The 17,254-nt window shown below is 39.4% G+C and overlaps 1 protein-coding gene across 1 annotated transcript in view; it reads left to right on the top strand.

Annotated features, from left to right (window-relative positions):
* The first annotated feature begins 1,172 nt into the window (after positions 1–1,172).
* CDH12 (cadherin 12) overlaps positions 1,173–17,254 on the top strand; it is a 701,357-nt gene continuing 685,275 nt past the window's right edge. Inside the window, exon 1 of the mRNA XM_067569738.1 lies at positions 1,173–1,313. The gene's annotated coding sequence lies outside the window, so the exon portion shown is untranslated. The remainder of the gene's footprint in view (positions 1,314–17,254) is intronic.

The raw sequence follows: 17,254 nt of genomic DNA on the forward strand, positions 1-17,254 counted from the left end.
AAATTTAACCTTAACTCTTTTCCTGGGATTGTCATGCATCTTTTTGTGATAATTACAACATCCCTTTAATACTTTTTACCTTTAAGTTACATATATTTAATCACAAGATTAACTATGTTTTAATTTTTTATTTTTTTTTGGTCTTTGAATATAGGCCATTTTTTAAATGAGTATGTAAAGTTAGACTCTGAAAGTTTTGCACTTAAGTAGCCTGATTTTCTAAAGTGCTGAGCATCCTGCATCTCATACTGAATTTTAAAAAATCTTGCATATAAAATATATTTTCATACAATCCTAAAGCAGTCTCTCTCTTCATACACATCTTGTTATAGCTGTGTGTGCACTCATATGGAATGCACTTGCTTTCAGGATTACAAATACGTGGCTAAGATTTTTATATAGCTCCAAAATGATTAATTCCTACACTTGGATTCAGCAGTTTTAGACTGTTACATTAGTAGATGGAATTGATAAATGTGCACATAGAGTTTTGGTTGGGTGCTCTAAAAAAATCAAAGTAAATAAATATAAAAAATCCCCTGATAGGTTCAGCAATAGGGTCCTGGAACTTGACATCTGAAAAAAAATGTCATCGTAGTTTGGTCAAGTTTACTTGTCATAAATCTATTAATGCTGGGAGGAGGGGAGAAAATACCTCAGTATTGATGATAAGCCAATGGCAGTTTGATGCGTCTGCAGTTTTTATGACATTTGGAACCTGATAGATTACAAACATTTCAGAGCCGCAGCAGCTTTTTGGTCAGTCTTTAGAGCTTTTAGTTCTCACACTGTGGAACTAGACCAGCTTTAAAGACTCCAACTGGGAATATTATGTTCAATCAGGGATTTTCTGAAAACAAGGGGGAAATGAAAGCTGAGGGGAGTTCCAAAAGAACGGGTTAGATTTCAAGCAAAGGGTTAAAATTACTTTTCACAACTCATACAATTTCAAATGCAAGCTGTGTATTTTTGAGGGAGGGGGTGACAGACAGGGAATCCTCAATACCAATTGGCTAGTCTCTATCAGCTGCAGTTGAGCTCAAGCTGCTGCTAAAGAGCAGTATTGATCTGAAGGGTAAATGTGTAGGGACCCACAGAGAGAGATTCAGTCATTTCTGAGAAGGGAGACAACCTCTTCCAGTCAGAAAGTGGTTTCTACCTGCCTGTCTTGCATGTGAGATCCTTTGTGAACGAAGGGTGACATTAGAAAGGGCAGTTTATTGCCACAGTGATTTAGAGAAAGAAGGTATAGTACAAGCTACAGTGCATGCTGCTGCTGCTCTTGCTCTTGCTGCTGCAATTTCATCTAGCAGGTAAGGGGTTTTTTGTTTTTTGTTTTTTTTTTGGTATTGTATATTGTGATTGCATCTGTTGTTAAGTACAGGATTCATAAACAATGCATAGAAAGATGTTGAGTCTGTTTAGGAGCTGGAATAGCATACACACAAAAATCTAAATTATCAGGTTGTTTTTCCTTCCGTTGTTTGGAATCAGAGAACTTCAATAAGTTCTAAAGAAAGTGAATAAGTCTTTGGTCTCCTGCAGATGATGTTAAAGTGAAGGGAGGGAGAAGGATATGTCTCTGCCCCTTGAGACCTTGCAGGTGCTTAACTATTAAAGGGTTTGGTAAGTGGCTTTAAAACACATAGGTATGACACACACATACATATAATTGGTAGAGAGTAGAGCAATTTTGCTAAATATTAAGATCCTGTACCAAATCTGGGACTTTTTCTTTTTGAAAAGTATATATAAATAAGGGATAGTGCAAAACTTGAGTAAATCAGGATTTCACATATTTCTAAAATTCAGTCTCTTTGGGGGCGAGGGGAAGCAATGGGGAGGCTTTCTGCAGCACTGACCTTTAAAGAGATATGTTACATTTAAGGGAAGAGGGCAAGACAAAAGAATTTGACTTGAAACAACTTTTGAAACAACCTGATATATATATTATTTAGAACTGGATAGCAGAATTAGTTTCATGACCAGAAATTAATTCAGCAGCCTTGGTAAATAAAGTATCCAAATGTAAGCTTGATTTATTATGGTCTGTATTTCAAAGTGATCTTGTACAAATTAGTCATGTGTTGATAAGTAAAATATATATAATCCTTAAATAAACATTTAAATGAGCAGTTTAGCACTGAATTGTAAATCATGCTGGAAGCAAGTCTTTTACATAGCTAAATATGTTTTTTTTCCAGTATCATTCCTTCTTGATAAATATTTTTCAAATATTTTTTTATGTCAAGTAGAAATGTGAAGAGCTTTGTGACTTTGGTACCAGTTCTAAGATGATTTCTAGGTTACGTTAAGAGACATACATGTCTCTCATATTTTGAACATGATTTTCACTGCAGGATTAGGTACTTGATGGACTTTGTACTAATTCTATGATCTTTTTTGATGGTTCACAGTTTTCCTTTATATATTGTGAAACATATGTACAGGGTGCTAAATTAAAAAAAAAAAAAAAAAAAGCATTATTTCAGAGCTGGTTGACCCCAAAAAGCAATTGCGGTTTTGCTTTTTTTTTTTTTTTCCCCCTTTATAGTTTAAGTTGCACTGTGAATTGCAAAAGCATAACAGTTCAAGCATACTGAGCAGGTGTTATGATAATGCATCTTTCGACGTACATCAGATTTGAGATAAAAATTATATCAGGAGTTAAATGTTTCAATGAAACAAGGGGCTTAGAATTCAAGCTATGAGATTCATGATCTGGTCAAGAAATCTTTATTTTATTCCTGCCAACATCTTATTAGACATTTCACTGATCACATTTTACTGTTGAGCAGCTTCCAGGATTCTTACAAAATATCTCCTCAGAACTGAAAGCCAGATGGTTATACTACCAAAGTCATAAGTAGCTAATTGCTGAAATTGATTTGGAGTGCTCAGGTACATATCAACACATAAACCAGAGGCTTACATTTTAACTAATCAAATTAGGTGCCTTATGATGTTCTGTGCTAAGATCAAAGAGTCTCTTCTGGAGAAGGTATGGAAAATATATTCTCTCTCTTCTGATGATAAGAAACAAAACACATTAATGTGAAAAGCTTCCTTGGAAAATAGCTCATTTGTCTTTCTCACAGCTATCATTTAATAACATATTTTGTTGCCAAAATTTTACTTTATTTGGATTAATTTGCCAAAAAGAATTCTGTATTGAATGCCAAATCCATGGTTTCCATTAGCTATTCTGGTGGACAGCACAGCAATTGAAGATAGTACAATCTCCCACCATTTATGTTGTGTTCACAAACAGTAGAAGGAAGTTTGCCCACTAAGAATGTTCAGATCCTGCTATCCCATCACTTTCAGAGTCATATAAGAAAGAAATATACAAAGATATTCCAAATCCATATGACTGGGTTGCTCTGCTGTATTCAGTTACATATTCTGTACCCATCTGTGGGGTTCTTCTCTTTTCAAACAAATCCTAGTAACAACCATAAACATTCTGTGATTAGAAACCAGTTTTCAGATAGGAAAACAAATATCTATTCATATAACAATTTTTTTTATTCTTAAATAACTCATCGCTTCAATGATGGTGGTAGGAATAGGAGTGAATTCCAAAAGTTTATGGACTATAAAGAACCTAAATTACCCCCAAATAATCTTTGGATATATACTCCTTTTTTCTTCCTGATATTTAAATTATTTTAATGACCTGATATTTCCATGTGCTCTAGAATGTACTTGGGAGCATCTGTTTTACATATACAAATGTACCCAGTTTTCTGACTGGTAGTTGTGTGTGTGTACATGCATGCCATTTATTAACCTGATCCAAAGTCCATACATGCCAATAAAGACTCCTGTTAACTTCAGTGGGCATGGATCAGGCTAATGTGCATAAGAAGTAATTAAATCGACAGTATGAAAAAATATGAATATACAGAAGGCAATATTTTATCAGGTTAAGGATAATTGGCCATGAACATTAACTTTCTTTGAGAGGGATATATATAAGAATAGAATTTTTAGATTTGCATAATCCTGAAGGGGATAATATCTGCTCAAATGAAATACCCCATTTTGTTCTTGAATATTTTGGGATAAGGTGTTTGTGTGTGTGTGTGTGCGTGTATATGTATTCATGGATACACTATTCATATTTATTTATTGGACAGATATCATGTACCACAATAATATGAAACTGTCATAGTTTAAAACAATTTTTTTTTTTAAATTAATGTACACATGTACCCAGTTTTCTGTCATTCCTTTTTCTAGTGTCCCTAATAATATATGCTAACATATTACATTAAGAGCAAAGTTCTATGTGCTTTGCCTGAGAATTCCAAGTTTGATTAAAGTTAAGTGCTATCTGTGTGAATATATTATATAATTATATGTAAATAGCTTTGGCAATACCAGATATGCAAGCAGAGTATGACATAATTTTGTGCTTGGAACTTCCATTCTGACTTTGCTAATACCACACAATTGTCCAATTTGCACTAATATGACTTTTAAAAGAATCACAACTTTTACCTATAGGTCTGTTTCTGTTAGGAAATCATATTTTTTCTCTGTCAAGGACTGCAAACTATTTTCTTACTCTCTTTGCTAACAAGGTGATAACAGCCAGAATATGATTATAATTTTTTTTAAATAGTGAAATATCCACAGTGTAGATCTCATCAATTCATGCAAATCTCATTAAACATCAATAATAAAATTACAATCCAAACAAATTGGCGGGGAGGGGGGTGAATACTTCTGTGAGAACTAAAATGCAAAGGGCTTAAATGAAATACATTGATAAATTTTAATTTTTCTACTCACTTAATTAGTCATATGTTAATCTCATTTTCACATTGTCATTCATTTATGACAATTGAAATATTTGAATGTATAAAGTACAAACTATTAAAATGGAGAGGTGAGTTGGAGGTGGAAAGAGAATAAATGAATGAAGATCCAGTAGCATCTGCGTTTTCATAATTGTGGCTTTTCGGCTCATGGGTAACAGAGGAAAATTGTAATACTCATACATTTATCCACTGCACTTAAATTATGTGTATTTACCCACAGAATCACTGCATTACCAGTTTCTAAACCATTGCTTTGTAAAGTGCTTGTGTATGATAGGTGCTATATAAAGCCAAATTCTATTCTACTTCAATGATGACTTATAAAAATGTGTCTACTTAAAGCCTTTGTGTGTTTACAGAATTGTGTGTGTGCATACCTACACTTAAAGAGGAGAAACATACACTTTAAGTGGAAACTTCTTTATGAGTCATTTTTATAGTAGAATAGAATTTGGTTTTATAGAGCAACTATCATACTCAAGGTATCACAAAACATGGTACAAAGCAAAGAGTTGTTTTGTATGCTGGTAATAGAGACTGAACAGACAAATGATGTTAAGAAGGCATGTTGTGTAAGGGACTATAACCTTTGAAAAATGCCACATGATCATCAGCTTTTACTTATGTAGCTGAGAATCATAGGCAGAACATCTTATGTTTAACATATTCTATGAAGAATGACACCTCTAGCAGTAGAGCCATGCCTCCTTCTTTCCATGCATATCAGTATTACGTTGCCCAAAAGGTATTGTATAGGAGTCCAGGCCCTGTTCTTCTGACTTGTCATGGTAAACTTAGTCAGACAGGCCTACATTTGAAAACGATATGGTATTTTAAAATATCATCCTATTATAGAAGTAGTTTTGTACGGCTGCTGTGTGTGCATGTGTACATTCATGCTATCATGTGTAGTGATTCTGTCAGCTCTGAGAAAATAAGGCTGGATGATTATTTAGGGGGAAAACATCTCAGGAAAACCTAGATGTTTTAGGATGAGAAAGTGGTGACTCATTCAATATCCCTTTTACATGTGAGCAGTTTTTTAATTCAGGTTCCACATCAAGAAAGCATGCGCTTGAGCTGATCCCTATTCAGAATAACATTTAAATGTGTATTTAAAAATGAATGTTTAACTTTAAGTCTTGAACAGGGATACTTTTCTGAATTTGGGTTCCTGCTCCCTAGCATAGTGTTAAGGGACTCTTTGCTGCCACTTTTTAATGAGATGCAGACCATGCCCCTAACTACTTGTGGTCACTAAGGATTCCATAGTTCTCTCTGAAAGAACAGGAATGTAAAATCTGGTGTCTTGGCTAAATTTCTGCTTGAGCAATCTTGGTCTAATTTTTTTCTTTCTTTCAATGGGAGAAGATATATTCTTCTCTTCCTAGTCAAAGCTACTGCTGGGCACTCTTAAATACCTACTGTGTTCCACTCTGGAGGTGGTTGCATTTCACTGATGGGTCCAGTAATGCCTCATATGACAGTTTGTATATCAGTTGATTATAATGATAAAATGTTTTTAGTTCCTATAAACTTTACATCTACTATTTCACTGTCTGTTTAATTCTTCTATATTTTTATCTGCTTTGCCCTCTGTGGAAAAAAATCTTCCATCTGCAGAGTCTGCCTTAGGCATCAGCTGCCTAAAGCATGACTTCTAAAGGGGCATGTCAGAGCTAGTCACTCACCAATAGGCTTCTCCCAATCTATTCCGTTCTGGCTGCACTGTTTTGACCTTTCCCCACTCTCAAAAGAAGTCTTAGTTTCTGCTCATTGTTGTGCAGTTGGTCACATTTGGGTCTCGTATGCATTGTGGAAAATTTTGGTGTTACTACAGCCAGTGTGAATAATTATGTAACATGTTTGGAAATAAAGATGTTCCTGCACATTACTGATCAGAAGGAGAAACATATTTGGGGGGGGGGGAATGGCCCATAATGAGGATTGAGTGAATTGCTGCATTGGACACAGTGGATTGGGGGGGGAATGGAGACGGGAGTTTGGAAAGGTCTAAAATGCCTTCTTACTATAAAAATGCTGGCTGGACAAGTTAATTAAACTTGATTAAATACAACTCGGAAGTCTAAATTTTCCTGCAATGAATGGAAAGTGCCTAACCTGACATTGAACTCTACCCATGAAATGAAACTATGTGACTCACAAAAGAGGCATCTCAATTAATAACAAGTACCAGTCTGGTTCTCCAGTGCCTTGCACTTTGTGTTCCAGAAGTAGTCATTTACCCCTATGCAAATCGGGCCACATCCTGGGCCCTGATTCACTTTTTTGGACCATTCAGGAAGCAAAGAGCAGGCAGAAACTGATTGAACCAACTTGGAAGGGATTTTCTTTGCATTGGGGAGCCCTCAAGCAATATATCCAGCTCTATTTTGACACATGGTGAGTGTTTGTACAGGAGAAAAAAAACGGCTATAGTGCTGCTGTTGTGACTTTACAATCCTTGCCTGCTTGAACAGTCCCTAGTATGGTTGTTGCAGGTGGTGCAATTTAAGACAGCCATGAGACTGCTTTAAGAAGTTCTTTAAAACTGAATAAGTAGATAGTGGCCTGAGAATGCAGGTGTGCTTCCAAAAGTGACCAAAAGTTTGGGTATATCTCCAAACCCTTTTTTATCATGCTTAGTCAGACCTGAACTTCACTTGTGAGAACAGGCCCTCTTGTGAAATGTCTGCTGCTACCTCTTTCTGGGCTTGTCTGGACTGATGTATGAAAATGAAAAATAATTCTAAAATTTAACCAAAATGTATGCATTTCAGAGAAAGTTCAGTTTATGTATTGGGCAAGTATCTGGGCCAGTACTTTGTCCACTCTAGCTGGCCGATCTCTCTGTTGGTTTCACTTAGAAATACATTTTAGATCAAGCTCCAAATGTACCATCATGCACTCTTTCTCTTTGATCACAAATAATCCTTAGGTTCCATATTGTAGCCTAAAGCTGTACCTCTGGAAAATTAGGAGGCCTATTTTCACAAACAATTGCAGAACTTCACCTATGACTGACAATGCCTGCACATTATGTGAGTGTGCTAAAGGGAGGTCCTTTGACACTTACCTTCAGGGCATGGAGATTCAGGGACTGTTTAAAAAAATAGTGTGCACCTTGCTGAAGTGCAAAGTTATTTGCAATCAAGTGTGTCCATTACATAATTGTAAATGCAAATAGGATTAGGTGCTAAGCTAGCTAATCTCAGGTGCAGATGCAGGTACCTGTGTTCTGCATGCAGTTGCAGGTTCATTTTGCCCACACATCTTGCCCGGGGGAATATTTTGAAAATGTGGACCTTTAAGGGTCTTTCAGATCCTGTGCATACCTGTTTACATACTGAAAACTTACATTTACATGTGCAAACTGCCATTTGCATGTGAAAACTGTGTACTGTTGTCAAGCATGCAATTAGTCAAATGAAATATCGGTTTGCACTTGCAGTTTGAGTTGTTGCACAAGTGTCTGTGTGTGTGTGTGTGTGCAAATAAAAGAGAGATCTACAGAAACTGGGGGCCTTAATGCATCAAAAATGTTGGTGCTGTGATTGGAATTGGTCAGGACTTTTTTGAGGAAATATTCTTCTGTCAGAAAACACCAATTCGTCAAACCCAAAGCTTTGCACAAAAACGTATGTTTCAATGAACTTTCATTGGGAAGGTGTAGGAAGGCACAGTGGCCTTCCTCCGAGCCTGGGCCCGAGGAAGGGCCGCAAGGGCACGATTAGACCCTAAACAGGCCGGCAGCACAGTCTGCCCGGCAGCCGGCCACCGATAGGTCCTGCCGGCCAGCCAACCCAGCAGCAGGGGGGCGGAGCCTCAGTAAGGACTGCAGCTACAAAAAGCAGGCCCTGTGGCTCAGAAGGGAGAGGGCTGCCGCTGGAGGCAGACGTGCTGTCTCTCCGGCTGCAGCGAAGGTCCGAACCAGGCCAGGCCTCCCCCCAGGTAACTGCCTCCCAGCCTTGAGGCCCCAGGAGCGACCCCGGCGGCCCGCCTCTAAACCCTGGATCGGGCCTCCGGGCCCCCTTGACTGGCTGAGGCCTACAGGCCCGAAAGACTGGGCCCGGCCTCGGGGCCGCAGCAACTGGGACGAGCCCCCTGAACCGGAGGACTGGGAGTTCTCCCCGGAAGCTGGCCTGGACTTGGAGGAGCTGCCGGACACCGAACCCCTGGAGGCAGGACCAGACCTGGAGGAGTTGCTGGAAACTGAGCCCTACCCCGAGCCCTGGGACCTAGAGAAGCTGCCCCTCGCCGAGGAGCTCCCCACTCTACCACCCGTGGACGAAGAGGGACTGGCTGGTCTACCCCGGGCGGTGTATTCTGGCGATCTGGAGGAACCAGCAGACGCAGGTACCGGGGATTATGGGAAGGAAGGAGCCCAGGGATAGTCATAGGCGTGGCTGTATAAGGGGTAAGCCCAGTCAGCTTGTTGCGGCGGAAGCCCCACTGACTGAGTGGCAACGCCTTTGCCATTGCTAGGGTCCTGGGCTGAGATGCAGTGGAGTTGGGTGGGCCTGCATTCCCCTCCTCTCCCCCCTATCCTTGCCACCCCGAAAGAGCGAATATCATCTCCTGCCCACTTGAGTCGATGTCACTGCTTCTTACTCGTCCGCCCTGCCTGAAGGGCTGGGGCGAAAGACTCCTTGCTCGCCCGCCCTGCCTGAAGGGCTGGGGCATTAGTCTGTGGACGCTAATATCCCCTCTTTGGTGGAGGGCGCAGAGGCCTTCCGCCGAGCCGGGGCCCGAGGAAGGGCCTCCAGGACCAGATCGGGCAGGAGCCTGTTCTACAGAAGGTTTCTCAGGTCCAGGATGGAATTTAAGTCAAACTCATAGAGAGAGACACCAACCCATTATCCCAGAATAGCCAGTAGACCAGTGGTTAGGACAGGGAGAGGGAGAGGGATTAGGGGATGGGACATGGGTCTCCCACATCACAAGTGAGGTTTCTATACAGTGGGATGTTGGCTATTCTGGGGTGGTGGCTGTCTCTCTCTTTTTTTTGCAAACCTTTTCAAAAGGCCCCAATACAGAACAAAAATAAATTCTGAAATCTCAATTTATTTGTTAATTTATTATATCTATATATTGCAAAATAGAATGTTTGATTTCTGACTAGCCCTACCTATGATCTCATTCCTAAAAAATCTGTATTCTGGAGCTATTTCTGCAAATGACATCACATCATATCTGTGTCTGCTGAGTATTAGGAACACATCTTTTCTGTAATAATATCTATTAATAAACTGGTATCAGTAGTGGAACTATTAAAAAAAAAAAAAAAACTTTGTGGCAAAATTTCCCTGGTGTCAGGTTTTGTTAAGAACTTAGAACTCATCTAGGCTTTTGAGAAGATAATGTGAACCTTTCAGGTGAACCTGGGACTCTCTTTGGGCCAGTTCTTGGTATCCAGTTCTTTCATTGTCAGAAGAGTTGAGAATTCGTGACTTTAAAGAATAACCTCTCCACTCAAAGCAAAACATGAGAGTGAAACAATATTGATTAAAATTAAAGAAGAGGGTTGCATGAATCTCTGTGAGGCTCCAAATTGTACTCAACTTGAGTCACATAGGTCCCGGTTCTCCAAGGAGCTGAAGCACATGCCTAACTTTATGCATTTGAACGTCTTCCACTGAGTTCATTGAAACTACTCATGTTCCTTGCTGAATCAGGTCCATGGTACCAACTACGGCACTAGACGCTGGCTGTTTTAAGTCTACTTCCTAAGCTGTGGAAAGTAGTCTTAGCAGATGGGAGAATTTGGCTCATCTCATCATGCATACTGAAACCCAAATGTTCAAGGGTAAATAAACTCTATAAATAAAAGTTAACAATCTGGCTTAATTGTCTTATTAATATAAGTAGCAAATCGGCTAGGTTAACTCAATACAAGTATAAGCTAGGTTTGAAAGGCAGAAGAGAGGCAGGCACAAATACATATTCAGGTTTCCAAGAAAGCTGTGAGTGGTGTACAGAGACTTCATTATCATTCACAAGCAAGTTATTTCATTGTTTTTGGCTCCCATGCCTGTGCGATCAACTGGAGAATGGCTGAAAGAGTGAATCCAGTCTTCTAAGCATGCATGTTAATAATGTTCTTGAAGCTACACATGGAGAAGAAAATTGTCCACCCTTGTTGATAAAAGCAGCACGGCATAGTGAATTTCAGTCCGTAGGTAAGGGAAAGAAGTGCAGGATGAATAAAAGAAATATGCTTGATGAGGAAACTAACCAAACAGCTTGTACAGGAATATTTATTTGGTGTTACCTTAGAAACATATAAGAAGAAAGTGTGCCCCTGCATCAATGCCCTGAAAGGGACAGAGTGTTCAAAAAGCCCCCTACCTCACTGCCCATCTATTCAAGGACAGCCATAATGCAGTTAACCGGAGGAGGAGGGGTGGCAGAATGGGGCTGCCAGGGAGGACCGGTTTAGGTGTGTGCAAATAAAAAAATAAAGCAGCGGAATGGGGAGGAACATGGATTACCACTGTTGTTCAGGAATTTCTGATGCCTTGCATGCTCCCACCAGTATTTCCTTTGGGGGGGTGTGGGCGCCTCTGGTCCTGTAGCCTAACATGCTCCCTCTAGGCCCCACCACGTGGTCAATCCTCCCCTTCTGACTCCCAAGCACAACTACATCTCTGTCAAGGCAGCTGAGGATCTGACAGTTGCCAGTCATACTCCTTCACTTAGCATCCAACATGCAAACAACTTGAATGATCTTATGAGTCATCAAGATGAAAACAACAGAATATAAATTAGATTGCAAGGCCAAATACATAATTCTTGGTATGAACTTTTGTTCAGAATAGTTAGAAAAGGAAGAACCCTCTCTTCATTCAAGATTCAACACTCTCAGAGTGTAATGGCCCTAATTCTCTGTGGAGTCTGCAATTAACATAAAGCTGTCAGGATAGACTGAAAAGGAGAGGAAATCTTTGAAAGGTTTGTCTTGATTGGTTCTGAGGCTCAGTCCTGTTATCTGAACTGAACAGGGAAGAATCAGTATTAACACCTGGACTCATGTCTATGCAAAATCCAGAGTTCCTAAAGTAGCAATTAAATGACTTAATCTTAAACCCCTCTTAGGTTCAATTCAGTAAATCTGTTCTGAAAGGCAATGCTAATTCTGCATGAATTGCTGCTTCATATTAACTGGTAGTGCTTTAATTTCCCCACCATGTCAGAGTCTCTTCTGAACTCCTTGCACTGTGAAATCCTGCAAGGAGTGGAAACTTTTTTCCAAATAGGATTTGTATAGATAAAAAAGAAATTCACTAATTTACTATTATATATAAAAATGTTTGTCCACATACTTGTGTATCCATACATGACATCAACATGTTTTTAAAATAGCTCGGAAGTTAAATAAACCATGTGTTTTCCACCTCTCCTTCTCCCCCCCCCTCTAAAATTGCTTACAAATTTAGTTACACTCAGGTTATATGTTCTAAGACAATATAAATCCTTGCAACATTAACAAATCTCTGAGCTTTTAAAATAGATTGTGACCTGTTCATTTAGAAGGCTACTTCAATAAAGCAATGGATCACTTATGTTAATGATGGATCATGGTGCAATTCAATTTGCAGAGTTCAGTCTTGCCCATTATCTCCTTGTGTTTGTGTGGGTCATGTTATCACGTTCAAATAATAAGTCATGCAACCCCTTGTTTCTGGAAATATCCCAGTGATTACAGGAAAGCTCAGTATGCTAGTCCATAAAGCCTTGAGGGTTCTGCTAGCTGCCGATGAATTATTATTTTTGGCCAGAGTATGATAAACCAGGCAGGGGTCAGGTTTCTCTCTGACTGTGACACCTGCCTCTTGTGGTTCCATCGGGCCATCTGGCTGAACAGACGGGCTGGACATTAGGAGAAATCCGATCTCTGCCTCGCTCTGTCTTTTTTTGCTCCCTGTTTTCTTCTTCTGGTGGGGAAGGTTAGCTGATCCTGACCTTCTGTGGCAGATTATTTACAATGAAAGCTGCTCACATATTCTCCTTTGTGCCTGTGCATCTCACAGGAAAATGCAGCGGTTTCTGAAGAAGAGAGAGCACGTGGATACTTTCCAAAGGCCGTTTTACAGATTGTGGGTGTCACCGAGAACAGGCTTGGACTGGTGCAGGCATTGAGAGGAAGGGAGTTGAAGATAGCCTTTCCAAATGTGAATACATTGCAGTGCCAAGCTGAGATTTTTTTTTCTGTGCTTCCATGTTGTCATTTATTCTGCAGGACACTCCTCACAGAAGAACAGTAATTGGAAACACACTCGGTAATAGGAATGGACAGGAGAAATTTTGTAGAAGTCTATGTGAATGTACTTATGATTTACCTTCCCTTCTCTCTGTTTGTGGATAGTCTGGCTATTCTTGCCAACTACTGCATTCACACACACTGACCATCAGGCTGCTCACTGGTCCGACTGCTCCAGGACTGAGCCTTGTTAAATGCTTCTAATAAAATTGCTATAAACCTCATTGGCACTAAACCCTGGCTAAACATAAAATACTCCTAATTCATACAGACTGCAGCTAAAATATGAATGGCCAGAGAAATAGGTTCTTATTTCTAAATTTATGATCAAGAGATGAGGATGTCTGTGTTTGTTACCAACTCCATAAGTAACCTTGATAGAGAAGTGATTGTTGTTAGACAGGATGCTGAGCTCCAAGTAAATTCGTTTTGTTGTTTTTAAAGATGCTCCATCAGTTTCTGTCATTGGGGGGGTCGGGAGGAGAGAGAAGCATTACATGATACAAGGATGGTTTCCTGAGAAAAGCAACTGATTTTGTAAAATCTAAATGGAAAACCCCTGTTAACGTTGTTCAACTTTCCTTGTTGCTAGACAATGATAACTGTAACTGCAGAGAGTCAACAAGTGTTCATTAGTGGCATGACCAGTAGCCAATTTTTAAAATTTCATTTAAACCTGGCAATACCACCCCCCACCACCAGTTTCATAAACCTTGCGTGTGCAGCAGGTTTTTCTGGCTATCTAAATCAGAAACTGGAAACATATTTCCATACGATCAAAATCATGTTGCCTTGATATGTGGGGAAAAAGTGGAAAAGATGGGGATGTACAACAAATGAATGAAGCTTAATTGTACTCCTTTACAACACATTTGTCTTTTATTATATTATGTTTTTTTATTTGTAAATGCATTATGAAAGGACCCTCCCTAGAAATATTAAAATATCAAAATTTTAAGCAGATTTTAAAACTATATTAGATTTCCCAGCTGCTTAGTGGTTCATATTTACAGTGAAAACTGAGAAAATGGCTTTTGAAATGTGTACCACATTAAAGTTCTGGAAAGTTTTGCATACTCTAATTTGCTAATAGTTGTAGCACATTCAGTTCCTGGAAGTTCCTCATGATGTTTCTCTCTGAACTTTAATAGAAAGAGATTTTTCTCCCCCCCTGCATCAGATCAATACATATTCACTCATTTTGAAGTTTACAGCCCATGCTAGTTTATTCTCTCAAGTGTTGCTGATACTTAAGCTCTATCCTATATGGATTACTTAAACTTTAATAAGATATTCAAACAGAAGCTTCTACACTCCACATTTGTGCAGGCCAAAATCCCCACTTCCAATTTCTATTGCACTGTTAATTACTGTCTCCAAGAACATTCAGGATTTCAAACATGGCTGAGATAATTTGGAAAGTTTTCAGATTCAGTTCACATTCTGATTACTAGCATTTTATATTTCCAAGGCTACCTAAAAATCACCTAATGGCTATAGGCAAAGCACTGATTTTCTCCTTGAAGAAGCACAACCTTAACTCTGCCCCAGTAGTTTGCAGCAGTGTGCTTCTTGCTGCTTAGGTATGTTTCGTAACTCTGTGTTTTGGAAGTTTTTATTAATGTTGATAAATATAAAGTGAAATTGCATAATAGATCATGGAATCACTGTGAGGTAGGGAAGTAACATTAACATCATTTTACATGTGGGGAGCTGAGGCATCAAGAGACAAAAACTACTTCTACATTGTATTGTGGACCCAGAGCTGTGTCACCTGGGCTTGTGGACTTGGTTTTTCTAAGTCCACTCTTGAGTGCTCATACTGCATTGTAAACCTGGGTTTATTATTGCTGGATTGGGTCTCACGGCCATGCTAACACATCCATTTAGCACTACGAAAACCTTCTGACTCAGGTCTGCGGCTTGAGCTGCATCCACACTGCAAAATGACAGGGCTTGGACTCAGGCTCTGACCCACTCCCATATCAGGGTATTAGGACTTGAGTCCTGAGTGCTTGCTGACTCGAGCAGACTGATTTGTGTGGATGAAAGTGGGGGCTTGGGCTGAAACCTGAGTCAGAGCCCACTCAGTGTGCAGTGTAGAGATACCATAAGTGTACATTTACATTGCATTTAAAGACGCACAACCACAGGTGGCCCAGGGCATCTGACATGGGCTCATGGGGCTTGGGCTATGGGGGTAAAAGTTGCAATGAAGATGTTCAGGCTCGGGTGGGAGCCTGGGCTTTGACACCCTGAAAGGTGTCAGGGGAGGGGTCTACAGAAAGATCTAAGATCTACAGAATTATTTGTGGTATTTTAATGTATATGTTGTGCAGTGTTATACACGTTAGATATCACAGCCCATTGTTGTCTTTTCTGGGTTAGAATTAAGGTTGTGGTCATTATTTGAATAAGAGACAGCACCTTTTTTGAGTGGAGGGTACTGGAGAGACTAGGGGCTGGAAGGGAAGCAATGTGGCATGAGATTTCCACCCACCCTTCCTGTGGATCTCCCTGATGTCAACAGGAATGCAATATCTCTACTGAGCATTAAGAATGTTTGTTGCCCACAAATTCTTGTGAGTCTTAGGAAGCGCATTGGCTCAAATGTAACAGAAGAACATTTGGTGGAAATAATTCTCCTTTTTCCACTGACAAGCTTTCTTAGTGATTGATTTACATCTTGAACTCTTTCCCTGTGTGGAAAAGAGATATTAGAGAGACAAGTTGGATGAGATAATATCTTTTATTGGACCAATTTCTTTTGGTGAAAGACAAGCTTTCAAGCTACACAGAGCTCTTCTTTAGGTCTGGGAAAGGTACTCAGAGTGTCACGGCTAAATACAAGGAAAAGAGGTTTTTTGAACTTTGGTTGAACCTCTATTTGAAGGATATAATTCAGGAACCTCTTACCCAATTCACTTCAACTTTTGTAGAAAAGGTGTAACTCCGCTTAAGATCTAATTTACCAATTTTGAGGCCAATGTGACTTTTTTCTGAGGTATTTTCGAATACAGGGGTGAGGCAAAATTGAGTTTATAATAGAACTTCAGTTGCAGCCTTAACTTTTGGGTGGCTATTTCCACTCCAAAGTGCAACTTCAGTGCAACTTCATTTTATCTTTAATTCATGAAGGAAAAAAAAGTCACAAGTGCTGTAGATAGATAAACTTAGATCAATTGGCTGTTGACGGTGGCATAAAACAGCTGGTGCTGATGTTCTATGCATAAATATTTTACCTGCCAATTTCTGCATTCTGATCTTTTATTACTGTTATTTTGTATCCCTCGGTTCCAGTTAAGTCACCCAATTGTCGCAATCAGAGTTGGCATGATGGGATATGAAATAACAAAAGGGGATGAAAACATCAAAACATAAAACGAAGAAGATAGCAGGTTTCCACATTGAAAAGGGCAGCTAAATCAACCAGATCCGTATGTAAGAGACTGGGTCATGCTTTTGAGGGGAATTTTGAGAACAGACCCTCATGCAGATAACAGTATTTAAGACTTGCATGGTAATTTCCATATTAAAAAGCACTGTTTAAATATTAATTAATAACATCACGATAGATTATTAGACAGTTATGTGTTGTTCTCCGCATTTTACTGATGGGGAAATTTAGAACAGGAAGCAATGTGAGTTGCCCAGAGTCAGATAGCACTGGGCTGCATCAGCAGAAGTGGTAGTAGGGCTAATCGCAAATTTTTAAAAACTATTTTTAAATGGAAAACTAGGATTTTCACTGAACAAAATGTTTTGTGAAAAGTGTCTTCTTTCAATGAAAAATTTCAGCTTTTTAAAATCAAAATCCCAAATGCCTAAAAAACAGTATTTCAAATTCGAAATGTCACCATGGTGCATAGTAGAAGTTGTAGTTCAGTTGTCTCCATCCCCATTCTCCTCTGTGGGCCATCTTTCCCAGATGGACTTCATCTCCATGATGATCTGTGGCCATGGAACTCCCATGATGCACTCTCTCATCTCATCATGGTGCATCATGGAAATGTACTCTGACCAGGGCACATGGTCTGTAGTGGAGAAAGGAAGCATGAGGTATCCAAACTACAACTCCCAGGAGGCACTGCAATCGCAGTTGTGAATTGAGCTATTTTGGATTTTGGCTAAAATATCTCATTTTTATATTTTTCTCTGAAAAGTT

This window comes from Emydura macquarii, unplaced genomic scaffold, assembly GCF_026122565.2.
Source record: "Emydura macquarii macquarii isolate MOO-44397 ecotype Brisbane River unplaced genomic scaffold, CSIRO-AGI_Emac_v2 contig_320, whole genome shotgun sequence".
Classification (NCBI taxonomy): domain Eukaryota; kingdom Metazoa; phylum Chordata; order Testudines; family Chelidae; genus Emydura; species Emydura macquarii.